This window comes from Ailuropoda melanoleuca, chromosome 16, assembly GCF_002007445.2.
Source record: "Ailuropoda melanoleuca isolate Jingjing chromosome 16, ASM200744v2, whole genome shotgun sequence".
Classification (NCBI taxonomy): domain Eukaryota; kingdom Metazoa; phylum Chordata; class Mammalia; order Carnivora; family Ursidae; genus Ailuropoda; species Ailuropoda melanoleuca.
Window position 1 is genome coordinate 73212292 of NC_048233.1, and position 13088 is coordinate 73225379.

Below are 13088 nucleotides of genomic sequence, written 5' to 3' on the forward strand. Positions count from 1 at the left end.
GTTGGGAAAGGAAGAAGGGACTGCCAGGCGAAGTGAGCAGCAGTGAGGTTGGGCCGAGCATGCCGGTGGGGCGTGTGGGTCCCAGTGAGTTCAGTTTGACTGTGGGGTCTGTGTGTATTGTGAGGACCCGAAGGTCCTGGAAAGGGCAAGTGGGGTTCAGATGATCAAAGGCCTGTGTATAGGCAAAGGGAAGCCAGGGGACCCACTGAAGCAAGAGAGAGACACCTCTGTGGGCTCAGTCTGACAGCAAACGAGAGGGCAGTTTGGAGGGAACAAGGCCGCAGGCTAGTGGACCAGCCAGGAACCCGTTTGCAGCAAGCCGACGGGCAACGGTCAGGCTCAGCCCAGGCAGGGACAGGCAGGGGCCGCGAAGGAGGAGGGTCACGGTTGACTTGGGCGAAACNAGAAACAAGGGCTGGGGAACCAGAGAGGAGTCTGGGATCTGGGTGCATCATGCGGGGTGCTGTATTCGTGAAGACTCAGGAGGCTGTGTCCTTGTGGCGCATTTACCACTGCGTACGAGGATCCGTTTCGGTTTAAAACTAGAGTGGGAAACATCTACCTAGAGATTCGAGCGTCTTGGCTGAGTCTCATCCAGGACACTGAAGTACCTCTCAGGATTTGTCTTACACACCGAGGGCTGGTTTCCCACACACAGAGCAGCTTTGCTTTGCTCAGAAGGAAGAAGAAGGAGATCAAAGTTTTGAGCTAGACCTTAGACAACAGGAGAACTTGGCTTCTAGTCATCCCGTGTCCTGCCCTTGATCGAGTGCCTCCTCTATTTCATGGATTTCAAGGCACCCTTTGTTTTATTTTTTCTATGTTAAGGTCTCCGAAACCAGGACGCGTCATGCACGAAGGGCCGCGTCATGCACGAAGGGCCGCGTCGTAATTAACTAAGCGAGGCGGTCAAATAACGGTGCTGTTATAACCCAAGGAGTCTTAATTCAAGAAACAGGGCGGTGTGTGCCGGGCTCTCTGGGGTCCTGTGTGTCCATTTTTCACGTGATCCTCACAACATTGTAGGAACTATCAGCTGTGGTTAGCGGTTTCCCAGATGAGGAGTTGAGACCTGAAGCAGGGAGGTCACATGCTCACAGAGCCAGAGCTCGTCAGAGGTGGACCCAGGATCCCAAGGCATCTTTGTTCAAGGCAAGAGCGAGCCTGGGGCTGGGAGGGTGGTGGCTTTTCCTTCCCATCGCCGGATACGACCGGGTCCATGGTGAGCACCGTCTCCCAGCCTGTCGTCTTCTGATGCAGTCTCTTGTTACCCAGGCCTTTCCCCCTCTTGGCCCAAAACCCTGGGATTCTTTTCCCGCTCCCAGGAGGGCTCCCGCTCTGACATCTGTGGTGACCCCCCTATCGTCCTCCCCAGAGAGGAGAGGGATGGAATGAGATCTCCGGGGAAGGGGGGAAGAAATTCTGAGCCCAGCTGGTTTCCCTCACATAATGCAGATTTGCTTAAATGGGAATTAGGATTAGTGCTGGATTTTGCCTTTCCTGGCAGACTGGTAATAAACTAATCTCCTCTCCGGCTGCAGCAAGGCAGAATTCCATCGAAGACGGGAGACAGCTTCGGGCTCAGGAGTGCAAAGCCTGGAAAGTAATTTTATTATTGACAGTCCTGGCCCATGCTGCCTGACATGCAGCCTGCAGCTCCTTCCCGACGTGGCTGCAGCCTTTAATTTTGTTAATGTGTGACATTCACCCAGGCTGCGTGGCTGATGGGCACGCTTGACATTAATACGTGTTCCTCGTGGTCCCCAGAGCTCATAAAAGCTCATTATCAGTTCTGAGCCCATAAATGTAGTTCCCGGCTCAGGTGGGCCCGAGTTCCTCAGACACGTCCCCAGGCAGCGGAGCAGTGGCCATCTTGTGGGAGCCAAGAAATAAATGCCTCCCTTTGTCTGGGGGACTCGGCCTTCCAGGCTCCTGGAAGGTGACCAGAAAGACAGCTCGGCAGGCAGAAGAGCTCTGGGTGCAAATTTACACCCAAGAAAAGGGGGCTCCTTCTGTCCTGCTGTTTTGGGGAGTGATTGATCCACTATCTGGGGAAAGTGGTTTGTCAGAAGCTATTCAAATGTGGAATGTGCAGAGCCCCTGACCCGCCGTCCCACTTCCAGGCGTCCGGGCTGTGGACTTGCTGGAACATTCCCACACGGCGATGTAAGTGGGAAGGGGATGGTGGCCACAAGGCTGTAACGGCTAGGAGTGGAAATACCCCACATACAGAAGGTGGGAGAGCTAAATAAATGATGGTCCACACCTAGGAGGAGACAGAAGACCCGGGAAGGTCTGTGGTTTTTCAGATCCAGGGGCAGACATGAGAGCAGCTGCTAGCTGGGCGTGCAGAACCTGTGTGGTAAGATTGCATTTGTGTAAAGAGACACACCAGCTCCATGGGGGCCCACGCAGGGACGGGCTCTCACACACATACACACGTAAGGGGTTACACAGCATAAAGCCTAGAGGGTCGTGTTACAAAGATTTTGCAATGGTTCTGTTAAGTACGGTGGACGGATAAGGAAGAACGTTCGCTTTTGTAGTTGGCGATCAGTTGTATAGGTATACCCCCGTCTCCCTACCCACAGGTGCCTGTCTTTGTCTACGGGTGGATATGGACATGTGTACATATATAAATCATGAATTCCTTTGATTGTAACCTTCGTCTGCTGCATGAGACGTGAGGTTCCCTGGGTCTACTCTGCCTGGGGAGACTTTGGAGGCAAAGATAGCCAACTGGGGTCATGTCCTCTGGCCAAGCCCTGTTCCCCATCGGTTGGCAGGGAGTCCTGAGAAGTTACGCGCAATGTGCACTGAGCTAGGATCTGTAGCAGACCTAGAGCTCACTGCTCTCGTGGCCGCGTCTCTCCCCCTGTGGACGTGGTACTGATGCCAGGTTCAACCTGTCACGGACCTGACTTCTGGTCCCGGCTCTGCCCCGTTTCGGCATTACCGCCTTGGGCAAGTGACTTAACTCGTCGGGGATCAAGGCCCTCATCCCCAAAGTGGGGATACCGTCTCCTGGGATCATCAACGGCATCATCTGAGACAACGTGAAACTTGACCAGGGCTTCTACTGTGCGGCCGGTCCTGGAGGGCGGGAGTCTGGGAGATTTGGGGGTCAGGGGACTCGGCTGTCCCATCTGCACTGGCAGNGTGCAGGGTCCTGGAGGGCGGGAGTCTGGGAGATTTGGGGGTCAGGGGACTCGGCTGTCCCATCTGCACTGGCAGCTTTGCGCTTTTGTTCCTCAGCTGTGCATGTGAACAAGCCGGTCCCCCAGGACCGGCCTCAGCCATGGCTGGCAGGTATGTGGCCTGGACGTGGCGAATTTGATCCTTCTCCCGTGACCCGGGGGCTCTCTGTCAAACTGACAGAGAGGAAGTGGGGGAGAGGCTGGACTTCTGGGCCCTGCACTCTGGGGCTGAGTTGTTTTTTTCACTACCGTAGACCTATCCTCTTATTCTTTATCTCTTCATGGATACCAGATCTGGAAAGTGTTGGTCTGCCCCCAAAGCCTGCATTCATTAAGCAATGATTAATTCTCCTTCACATTTTCACAATTACTCAGAAGGCCTTTTTTCCGCCCGAGGAGAAAGGAGTTTCAGTGATGAGTTGGTAATGTTCTTGCCAGAAGCAAAGCAATGTGATGTGATGTTGTGATTAGTGGGCGTGATGTCATCGCGCGCGCACTGTACAGGCTTCTGGGCTGATTTTGGAAGACTGAAAATGTGCCAATCCACAGGCTCTGGGGACACCATCCTGGAAGCCTCCGAGGGGCTGGGTGCTTAGTTCTGGCTTTCTGGCCGCGGCTGCCCTGTCTGGCTTCTGCACCTGCAGAGCCAGAAGGAGAGAGCAGGAACCAGGGGCGGGCGCGCACCTGAACTGAGGTGGCCCCCGGCAGCCACAGGCCCCACTAGCTGTTGCCTTTTTAAAATTTATGTCTCTCTCTTCTCCTTCTAGAGTTTATCCTGAAGCCATCAGAAGACACCTCAAGAGAATCCTCACTTTCCTGGAAGGAACGGACGCCAGTTGAAAGAGGTATGATTTGGCCACATGGCAACGTGGCGTCATCTTATTCAAATAAGAGTCTGATCTTCTCTCCTCTTCTCTTTCTGCTCAACAAACCCTCCATTGCCAAGTGAGAGTGCTGTCAGCTGGTCAGGGCAAGCAAAGGGCGGCTTCCCTCTTGTCCCCACCTCAGACATTTGTTCAGGGTTGGCGAGCACAGCTGAGGCGTGAGGAGAGAGAGGCTGGAGCCAAGGTGGGGTCTCACTGGGGTTGGCGGCTGCCCCATGAGTGGGCTGCCCATCATGGTTGCTCCTCAGGGTCAGTCCAGGAAGTGAGGGTTGAAGCATGGAGGCAGTGAGCCCTCCAAGGGAGTGTTGCTTTTTGGGTTCCGGAAGCTTCTTGGGCTGCCTGCAATTCCAGGACTGGTGATGGGCTGTGTGGCCTCATGGAAGATTTCTGAATGAAGAGCCAGGACATCTGTCCTCTGGCCCAGTCTGTACCACCATTGTGCTTCAAGAGTCCTTAGAAGCCATTTCTCTCATGGGGCCTCGTTTTCTCGTCAGTAGAATGGGCAGTAGTGACTTGAATCTCTGTCCCAGGCCTCATGGCCTCCGTTTCTGAGGTTCCCAGCCCTGGGCTGAACCAGAGGAAGTGATGGGTGTGGTGAGGCAGTAGGGAAGCAGGGAGGGGGTCGGGGCTTGGGAAAGGCTGTGGAGAGGAGGGGCATTTGGAAACTCTGAGGAGATTTGACTGCCAGTCTTGGCCAAAGGATGCCTCAGACCCTTGGTGGAAAGACCACAGAGTCTGAGGTGTAGATGGACTGAGTTTGAGGCCTGGCTGATGGGAAGCATCAGATCAACCGACACTGACTAAGGGCTTTTGTATGCCAGACGCTGTGTTAGGCACAAGCCTCGCACCGTCCATTCAGTCCTCTTAACAGCCCTGTGGTCTTGGCACTAAAATCATGTCCATCTTAGAGAGGAGAGAACCGGGCCTCAGAGATGTTATGTAACTTGCTCAAGGTCACACAGCAGTGAGTGAGATGCGGTAGAGATTTGAAGCCCTGTCTAAACAACCCTACAATTCTTGTGTATTTTCCTTTGAGTGACTGTGACTTGAATCTTAAGGTTAACATCCTTTAAGCCAGAGTCACCTCGTGAAATCATATTGCTTGATAGGACTTAAAAATGATTTGTTTCCTTATCCTAGACTTCGGGCTCATCGTGACGTCTCTGCAGGTCTTGGTTTTCTGACCTCTAAAACAGGAGCATAACACTACCCATGGGGTTGTCTTGGGGAAAAGAGGAGATGAAGGAGGTACAGACCCTTCCCCCCAGCCCGCCTTCCCACCCCAAGACTGCTGCTGTGAGGGTCGATGGCACGTGTGCACTGTGGGGTGCTGCGCCCAGCCGGGTGATGCCATCTAGGGTTCCAGCTGCCTCTGGCGCCTTGGTTGGGAAGCACTGGGCCACTTCACCAGCCACCGATCTGATACCTCCCCGGCCTCTGGGCTCATCCTTTCACTTTTGGAGTGTGCAGCGGGCGGCCAGGAGGTGTCAGGCCGGAATCCGAGGCACGGTGGCTGGCTCCCAGAGGCAGATAACGCAAGGCCAAGCGGGGCCCTGGGGAGACAGTGGCGGAGGAGCGTGAGGCCCATGTGTCGTACGGCTCACCCCGCCCTGCCGGCTGCCCGGGCTGGAGTCTCAACCGTCAGCCTCCTGGCGGCCCGCCCGGCTCCCCACAGGAAGCCGCTGCCTATCGCAGCGCCAGGATCCCACACGCTTTTCTTAATCAGGAGAAGGCGCTGAAGCGAGCCAGGAAAAGCTTAATGTCCCCAGGACTTTTCTGCCACGGATGTGTCTCCATCAGGCGAAGCCACGGGCCTCGGTGCGCGAGAGGCAGGAATCTCTTTAAGTACAGAGAAAAGCAGGAAGGGTGCTTTTGTTCTCGGTTTACCTTCAGGTAGGTGGCAGGGAAGCAAAGCGATTCGGCCTCGCCCCCCTGGTTAGCTAGGAAACACATCAGTGTAGAGTCACGGGGAAAACACAGGACCAGCGGCAGGAGGCAGGCAGCGTATGCCGTCGTGGGAGATGTCTGCTGGGCTTGGGGGGCCCGACTGGCGGACTCTGCTCTTCGGTAGCTCTTTGACTCCGGGGGAGTGATTTGGTGTCCAGAGTCTCAGTTTTCTCATCTACCAAATGGGCAGATGGCATGCACCTCGCTGGGCGGCTGTGAGGGGGAGGAACCCGCCAGCGGGACCCTCCTGCTTGCTTTGAACGACAGAAGCCCCCGGGATAATGTGGCCTCCCAAGGTGACCCCCTTGAAGAGTCTCGGGCTCTTGGGATGGATGAGCTGGGTGTTTGTGACCAAACAGGGAGGTTACCGTGGAGACACATACCTCTTTCCGCACATGGTCTAAAAAAGGGCTGAGAGCGGGGCCTGGGTTGTGTCAGCTCTCTGTTCTGACACCCTGGGGTGTGGGGCCACCTTGGGTGTGAACGGTTCTTCCTGAGCTTTATCCCGTGGTTTGCACTTCACTCCCGACGGCATTTACTGGACCCTTTCTGTAGATAGCCGCTGATCTTCCTCACGCCCCAAGAGGCAGGCGTTAATAAGCTCTTTATAGGTGAGGATGGCTGGGATTCAGCGAGTGGTCAATTATTCCAGGTTTCATGTCCAAAAAGCAGTCAGACTGGGACCTAAACACAGGGCTCCTGTCCCAAGGGCAGTGTGTTGGCCACAGCACCCCACAGCACCCACAGGGCCCATGTGGCAGGCACCCTTCTACACCCACGAGGTCTACAGCCACACCCCGCAGTGCCCCGGTGGCTTCCCGTGTTGTCAATGACAGCACCCGTACAGCCTTTGCGACGCCCCAGAGCACTCACAGAGGTACCCGCAGGATCCACGAGGCCCCTGCAGGACTCACAGCATCACCCCGTGACACTCATGGTGGCCCTCCTTCTGTGTTCTCCACCCAGCCTTGCACGGAAGTCAGAGCTCAGGGAGAAAGGGAAGTCCCCTGATGTTTTCAATCTCCCAGCCAGTGCTCTGCAGCAGGCTGAGCAAGCCAGTGAAGGCAGGTTCTAGGAAGCGTGGGGATCTTTCTCCCCCTGAAATCTGACAGCAGGAAGCAGGTGGTGGGGAGGGGATGACAGAAGCCTGGCTGCCCCAGGAGAACCTGTCCCCGGGTTCCAGTTTATCTACTTTTTCTTTTGTTGTTCATGCTTTGGGTGTCACACCCACAAATCCATCGCCAAATCCAAATCATAAAGATTTATCCCTTAGTTTTCTTCTAGGAGTTTTATGGTTTTCACGCTTATATGTAGGTCACTGATCCATTTTGAGTTAATTTTTGTATATGGTGTGAGGTAGGGGCCCAACTTCATTCTTTGGCATGTGGTTATCCAGTTCTCCCAGCACCACTTGTTGAAAGGACTATTTTTTTCCCATTGAATAGTCTTGGCACTCTTACTGAAAATCAGTAAGTGTATAGGTTTGTTTCTGGATTCTTAGTTCTAATCCTTTGGTCTTTGTGTCTATCCTTAAACCTATACCATGCTGTTTTGATTACTATAACTTTATGTGTAACTTAGAGGAGCCCTACTATATTTGAAAGCTCCCTGGTGATTCTAATGTACCACCTAATGTCCCTGGATTTTAAGAGGAAGATGAAGGCAGTTGGGAGGCTTCCAGAATGATCTAGGGGAATGCAGCATGGAGAGAATGCAGCCCTGTGAAGTAAAGCCATGGTTATCGGGGTTAAGAGATCACGATGGAATTGAGAGAAGTTAGGGAGAGGTTATGATCCTCCCCCATCCTGGCAAGACCTTGGAGATGCCAAAGGTGAGAATGGAAGCCAGTGGTCCAGCTGAGCTCAATTAGCCTCCTGCCTCCCCCCCAACCCACCGTATGATTTGGAGGAAGACGTGGGTCCTCGTCACCAGCTCTGCTCCACTGCATGACCTTGGGCAGGTTGCTTGACCTCTCTAAGCCCCTCATTGCCTCTGTGAGGCAGAGGGGTGAGCGAGGGTCAACAGGTCAGCTCTGCAAAGGCTGGGAGGGGCTTAAAGGCAACCGAACTCTTGGCAAAGTCTCCACCGCACAGGACCGGCCGCGTGGTTGTCAGTTTCCTGTCCACCTGTCTCTGCGGACTTGGGGCGCATGGCCTCCCTTGCAGCCTGTGCTGCCTTGGGCTGCCCTGGGTGGGCTGTGACAGGTTAAAGTGTCTTATTCTGCTAAGTTGAAATGTATTTCCTTGTACCCTCCGTCCGCTCGCCCCAGATCTGCTTTGTGGGCCTGCAGAGAAGAGGCATCACCTGCTTCCCTCCGGGCTGCTATCCGGCATCCCCACTTCACACACTTCACCCTTTGCCGCGAAAGGTCATCACTACCTCTGCCTCCCTCCGAGGACGCAGCTTCAGTGCACTCCTGACTTCCTGTTCTCTCGACCCTCCTCTGGGGGGGCTCTAGCCTGAACTGGACACTTTCGTAGTTCAGCCCTCAGAGCCAAGGCCGGAGCTCCGGCTGTGTTCTGACTCCAGCCAAGGTGGGTGGGACTAGCACCTCCCTCGGTCCAGACCTTTTACTTCTATTCATGCAGCCACAGTGGCATCGGGGCCAATGATTCCTGCATCCCGGTTGGAGTCAAGCTCCCATCTTTCTCTTGGCCAGGTAGAAAAGGGATTCACTCTTGCTATGGACATCATTTTCCATCTAGTGTTTGTAAATCAGGGGGCAGTTTCACGCAGGAGGGAGAGCACAGCTTCGGCATTGGAGGAACGTCGGGGCTCTCCTCGTTTAGCTACTTGGGCAAATGAACTCCGTTTCCTCTCCTGTTATATGAAGACAGTCATTGCAATTGCAGGCTTCGTGGTTGAGATTCAATGAGATGATGGCTATCAGGTGTGTAGCCCACCACCGGGGAAGGAGGCGACATTCCAGAAAGGGTGGGTATCATTAGCTGTACCATCGGAACCCCACCATTCATGTTTCTGCAGTTCGGACAGATGGGGTGCCAGCCCTGAGTTTCAGCCCAGGATGGGGCACGAGCCCCCGGGCCTCCTCTCCCTCCTGGCTTCCCCGTCACTCTCTGGCTGGGACACGTGTGTGAGGGGACAGGATGACAGGTTCTCACCACCCCAGTTTCCTGCTCACTCAGCCCAACGTCTGCCAGAACTTTCTGGCCTCAGGCCAGCCCTGTGTGCATATGTAACTCGTGAGAGCAACCTGGTCTTTTTCTGCCCTCTTGGATACTTTCCATCCCAAACCTTTTCCTTCCTTTCTTTTTCAAGTGTTTTAAATTTACACAAGAAAGTTCATCCTAGGGCCGGGCACAACCTTGTCCCTGGTAGGAGACAAAACCAGTGGAGATTTCCCCAGGAGATGCTCCGTTTCCCCGACACGGGTGGCTATGAGGGCGAGCCCAGACAGACCTGTTCGTTCTGTGGAGTGACGACTCCTTGACATCATGGAGAGGGACTAATAAGTCTTCATTTCCCTCATCTAAAGATGGAGCAAATCATTGCTTTCCGGGTCCTGCTGCAAGACTGAGAACATGCCCTTAAGAGGCTTTCTTCTTATTATTTTTTTGGTAATGACCTCTAGTCACATCGTGACTCACAGCTGAAGCCAAATGGCCAGGTGTGGCAAAGAGGGAGGAAGTAGGAACACCCTTATCACATGCATGTCAGCAACAGAGAGGGGAAGTGACTTGCTCAAGGTCACACAGCTATTGGGTATGTCAGAGCTGGGCCTAGCCTGTCGTTCTTCTCACCCGGTCTGGCGATCATTCTGCTGTGCCCAGCTGCCTCTTTCATTAGTTAAGAGTGTGAAATAATATATTGTCATTAACAGCCTAAAAATAAAGGGCAAAGCCCAAACCAGCCGGCAGTGCTGTTCTGTTGGCTGGGGTGCTTTAATTATCTGTCCAGGGCTGCTGATGTGGGAAGACATGAGTGATGTCATCCCCTAGGACTTGGGGGTCGCCAAGGGGTCTCCCTCCCTGGGGCATGGGCAGGGTTATGTTAGGCTAGAAAGGCACTGTGGGCTGGAGGAAGGAGATCGAGCTCTGGACCCTGAAGCCTTTTTTTTTTTTTTTTTTTTGAGACTTTATGTTTAGAGCAGTTTGAGGTTCCCAGCAAAATTGCGGGCAAATGCAGGGGGTTCTCATAGTGTACCTGTCTTCAGTCACCTGCAGACTCCCCACTAGGGATAACTCACAGCGCCGCGGTGCCTGTTTACCCCACTGAGGCCGTGCCGACACACTGGTATCACCCGAGGCCCGTGGGTCGCGCTCTGCTTCATGGCTGGTGGCGGGCCTTCATTCTGTGGGTTTGGACAAATGTATAATGACAGGTGTCCACCACGACCATGTCCTGCAGGATAGTTTCCCTGCCCTAGAAATCCTCGGTGCTCTGCCAATCCGTCCCTCCTTCCCCACTAAGCTGCTGATCTTCTTACTGTCTCCATAGTTTTGCGTTTTCCAGAACGCCCTATAGTTGGAACCCTACAGTGTGCAGCCTTTTCAGAATGGCTTTCTTTCACTTAGAAATAAGCATTTAAGGGGCTCCTGGGTGGCTCAGTCAGTGAAGTGTCTGACCCTTGATTTTGGCCCAGGTCATGATCTCAGGGTCCCGAGATGGAGCCCCCCGTCCAGCTCCGTGCTCAGAGGGGAGTCTGCTTGAGGATTCTCTCCCGCTCCCTCTGCCCCTCCACACTTCTGGGGGTTACTCGCTTGCGTGCACGCTCTCTCTCTCTCTCTCTCAAATACATAAATAAATTAAAAAAAAAAAGAAATATGCCTTTAAGCTCCCTCCATGTCGTCTCATGACTCAATTGCTCATTTTTCCCCCCGTTTTTTTTATTTTGGTAAAATATACATAACAGAAAATTTACTGCTTTAACCATGTATAAGTGTACAGTTGAGTGGTATTAAATACATTCACATTGTTGTGCGGCCCTCCCCACCAGCCATCCCCTTTGCTCTTTTCATCTTGTAAAACTGAAACTCTATACCCACTAAACACGCATTCCCTATTTGAATCCCTTTCCTCCCAGCCCCTGGCAACCCCCCTTCTTCTTCCTGTCTCTATGATTTTGACTACTCTGAGGACCTTATGTAAATGGAATCATATAGTATTTGTGTTTCGGGGTTATTTTGTGTCTGTGTGTGTGTGGGTGGGTGTGTGGGTGTATGTATGTGCATGTGTGGGTGTCACTGGCTTATTTCACTTTGTATAATGTCCTCGATGGTCATCCATGCTGTAGCAGGTGTCAGAATTTTCTTTACACGCTGACTATTTCGATATCTGGATGGACCACAGTGTATTTATTCATTCACCTACTGAAGGACATCTTGGTTGCTTCTAAGTTTTGACAGTGTGGAATAAAGCCGCCCTAAACATCTGTATGTAGGTTTTGGTCCGTAGGTTTCTTTTCTTTGGCTGGATTTGGTATTAGGTTATGGCTGGCTTCAGAGCTTGAGTTAAAATGCATTCCCTCTGCTTGTCTCTTCTGGAAGAGATTTTTGAGAGTTGGGACACACTCTTCCTTATATGTGTGGTAGAATTCACCAGTGAATCTGGCCTGTGTCCTGTTTTGAAAGGTTATTCATTATTGATTCAATTTATTTAATAGATACAGGCCTATTTAGGTTGTCTGTTCTTGTATGAGTTTGTGTCTTCCAGGACTTGGTCTATTTCATCTAAGTTATCAAATTTATGGATCAAAATTAGTAATTGTATTCTTTTCTTATCCTTCTAATGTTCATGGGAACTACAGCGATGTCCCCTCTTTCATTTTTGATATTAGTGATTTGTGTCTTCCCTCTTTTTTTTCTTAGTCAGCCTGGCTATAAAGGCTTGTCGATTTCATCAATCTTCTCAAAGAACCAGCTCTTGGCTTTGTCGATTTTCTCTATTGATCTCCTCTTCTATGGAGCCCATGTTTTGATTGTGGATCTATCACCGTCTGAGGGATCGTGGGGGTAAATCCCTTCTGTTCTCTGTTCTTAGTTTCCGTATCTGCAGAATGGGCGTGGTGACAATAATACCTAGCCCAGAGTTAGTTTGAAGGCAAATATCAAATGTGAGCCCATGTTCATTGATTCAACAAATATATGTTCAGCTCTCATTGTGTACCTTGTACTGCTCTGTATGCTGACAAGATAATAGTGAACAAAACAGCAAAGTCTCCGCCTCGTGGTGTTTGTCTTCTATGTGGGGAGAGAGAGACCGAACAAATAGACTGAATGTCAAGCAGTGCAAGGTGCAGGAAGGGACAGGGAGTGGCTAGGGGTTTGCTGTTTCGGGTGCTGGGCGCTGGGAAGGCCTTCCTGATCAGATGTCATTTGAGCAGAGACCTGCACGCAGTGAAGCCTCGACTTTCATCTGGGGGAGAAGCCTTCCTGGTGAAGGGAAGAGCAAAAGTCAGGGCCATTAGCAGGTGGGTGGCTGACATGTTGCAGGACCAGCGAGGAGGCCAGGGTAGTGAGGATGGTGTGGAAGCAGAGGGGCCAACAGCCAGGGTCAGGGCTGGCTTTGCATTTTGATTCTCAGTGTGATGCAAAGCCAGTAAGCACGGAAGAGACGGGATGAAATTGCCATGTTACCAAGATCGCTCTGGCTGCTGGGTGAAGAACAGGCTGTAGGGGACAGGGCGACCAGAGTGGAGGCTGATGTTAGAATCCAGGCACGAGAGGAAGTGGTCTGGAAGTGGAGGTGCTGAGAAGCCCCAACATTCAGGATCGATTTGAAAATAGAGCTGAGGGGCGCCTGGGTGGCACAGCGGTTAAAGCGTCTGCCTTCGGCTCAGNGCCATGTTACCAAGATCGCTCTGGCTGCTGGGTGGAGAACAGGCTGTAGGGGACAGGGCGACCAGAGTGGAGGCTGATGTTAGAATCCAGGCACGAGAGGAAGTGGTCTGGAAAGACAAAATGGTGATGGAGGTGCTGAGAAGCCCCAACATTCAGGATCGATTTGAAAATAGAGCTGAGGGGCGCCTGGGTGGCACAGCGGTTAAGCGTCTGCCTTCGGCTCAGGGCGTGATCCCGGCGTTATGGGATCGAGCCCCATG

At 52.7% G+C, this 13088-nt stretch overlaps 1 protein-coding gene across 4 annotated transcripts in view; it reads left to right on the plus strand.

The window, feature by feature from the left end:
• The window catches only part of TSPAN18 (tetraspanin 18), a 180732-nt gene that overhangs the window by 25243 nt on the left and 142401 nt on the right, over positions 1 to 13088 (plus strand). For all 4 annotated transcript variants that reach the window (XM_034646436.1, XM_034646435.1, XM_034646438.1 and 1 more), the window contains exon 2: positions 3965 to 4042. The gene's annotated coding sequence lies outside the window, so the exon portion shown is untranslated. The remainder of the gene's footprint in view (positions 1 to 3964; positions 4043 to 13088) is intronic.